The sequence below is a fragment of the Nycticebus coucang genome, chromosome 19 (genome assembly GCF_027406575.1).
Source record: "Nycticebus coucang isolate mNycCou1 chromosome 19, mNycCou1.pri, whole genome shotgun sequence".
Classification (NCBI taxonomy): Eukaryota; Metazoa; Chordata; class Mammalia; order Primates; family Lorisidae; genus Nycticebus; species Nycticebus coucang.
The window spans coordinates 45,366,938-45,369,473 of record NC_069798.1 but is presented as its reverse complement, the minus strand read 5'-3'; positions in this window follow the sequence as shown (position 1 = coordinate 45,369,473).

Sequence of the window (2,536 nt, the reverse complement as noted above, 5' to 3'; positions counted from 1 at the left end):
ACAGCTGTGCTAATTATGAACTATCCAATTTCAGAAGGCACCATACACATTGAGAACAACATAAATGATTCTCCTAGGCCAAGGTAGGGAACCATTTCATGTTGGAAGGGTGCATTAATTTAGGTGTAATTACGGGCAGTGCCGGTGGCTTAAAGGAGTAGGGCACCATCCTCACACGCTGGAAGTGGCAGGTTCAGATCCTGCCCCGGCCAAAAACTGCAAAAAAAAAAAAAGAAAGAAAAATTAGGTGTAATTAAATAAGGCCCCATTCAAGAAACTTCAACTGGGCACAGTGGCTCATGCCTATAATCTCAGCACTCTGCGAGGTCTAGATGGGTGGATCACCTGAGCTCACCAGTTCAAGACTAGCCAGATGTAGCAGGCACAGATGTATAGTCCCAAATACTTGAGTGGCTGAGGCAAGAGTATTCTTGAGCCCAAGAGTTTGAGGTTGCTGTGAGCTATGACGCCATGGCATTCTACCAAGACAAAGTGAGACTGTCTCAAAAAAAAAAAAAATAGAAACTTCAATTAGATATACTGAAAAATGTAAATTATTTTGTAAAACTCTACTATGTAGTTAATAATTCGTTTTCTTTTATTTTTGAGACAGTTTTACTTTATCACCCTTGGTAGAGTGCTATGACATCCCAGCTCACAGCAACCTCAAACTCTTGGGCTCACAGCAACCTCAAACTCTTGGGCTCAAGTCATTCTTTTGCCCCAGCCTCCCAAGTAGCTGGTACTACAGGCAGCCGCCTCAATGCCTGTCTATTTTTAGAGACAGGGGTCTCGCTCTTGGTCAGACTGGTGTCGAACTCCTCAGCTCAAGCAATCCACCTGCTTGGCTTCCCAGAGTGTACTTAATAATTTCAAAAAATGAAAACTTTTTGTTAATTTTCAAGTCAATTAACCTTTTAATGACTTTGCTGTGTCTGCTTTTTGTTGGAAAGCATTTGAATATTTGGTTGCAAGTCCCTACCTGTGGCTCAGTGAGTAGGGCGCCAACCCCAGATACCGAGGGTGGTGGGTTCAAACCTGGCCCAGGCCAAACTGCAACAAAACATAGCCAGGTGTTGTGGCGGGTGCCTATAGTCCTAGCTACTCGGGAGGCTGAGGCAAGAGAATTACCTAAGCTCAAGAGCTGGAGGTTGCTGTGAGCTGTGACTCCATTCTACGGAGGGCGACAAAGTGAGACTCTGTCTCTAAAAAAAAAAAAGAATATTTGGTTGCAGCATGGAGGTCTGCGGTTTCAAGTTTCAAATACTCCTTTAGATGGGTATCAGTCATTTGTGACTTTAAGGACATCTTGATTTGATTTAGTAAGAGTGTATGGATTTGAATCAATAAGTAATTGAAAAGCAAGAAGGCATTTTTAAGGCGTGTTGCTGAAGGTATGAATGTTCTACTGCATTTTTTCTTATTTCAATTGGACCCTTCTCAGCATCAAACAATGACTTTAAAATGGCAGCTACTGAGAGCTCAATTCCATCTGTGTTTCTTTTTTTTTTAACTTTAAAAAATTTTTTTTATTAAATCATAGCTGTGTACACCATGGAATACTATGCAGCCTTAAAGAAAGATGGATACTTTACCTCTTTCATGTTTACTTGGATGGAGCTGGAACATATTCTTCTTAGCAAAGTATCTCAGGAATGGAAGAAAAAGTATCCAATGTACTCAGCCCTACTATGAAGCTAAATTATAGCTTTCACATGAAGACTATAACCCAACTATAGCACAAGACTATGGGGAAAGGGCCAAGGAAGAGGAAGGGAGGGGGGAGGTTTTGGTGGAGGGAGGGTAATGGGTGGGGCCACATCTGTGGTGCATCTTAGAATGGGTACAGGCGAAAAAATTTTTTATTAAATCATAGCTGTGTACATTAATGCAATCATGGGGTACAATGTGCCGGTTTTATATACAATTTGAAATGTTTTCATCAAACTGGTTAACATAGCCTCACGGCATTTTCTTAGTTATTGTGTTAAGACATTTATATTCTACACCTAGTAAATTTCACGTGTACCCTTGTAAAATGCACCATAGATGTGGTCCCACCAATTACTCTCCTTCCACCCATACTCCCCCTCTGCCCTCCATCTGTGTTTCTTTAGGTGCCTGGGTGATATAAACGAGGTGAGGCTGAGATGCTAATTTGAGTGTAATATTGTGATTCTCAAAGTCAGTGAACATTTCATTGTATTCTCCAATTAACAGGTCTGTAACGCTGGGCACAGTGGCTCACACCTGTAATCTTAACACTCTGAGGAGCCCCCGGTGGGAGGAAGCTTGAGCTCAGGAGTTCTAGAGCAGCCTGGACCTGTGGGACTCTTGTCTACTAAAAATAGAAAAATTGGCCAGTGGTGGTGCAATCCTACAGTCCCAGCTACTCGGAAGGCTGAGGCAAGTGGATTGCTTGAGGCCGAAAGTTTGAGGTTGCTGTGAGCTACGATGACACCACAGCACTCTACCTAAGGGCAACAGACTAGACCCTGTCTCAAAAAAAAAGAAAAAAGAAAGAAAGAAAAAAAAA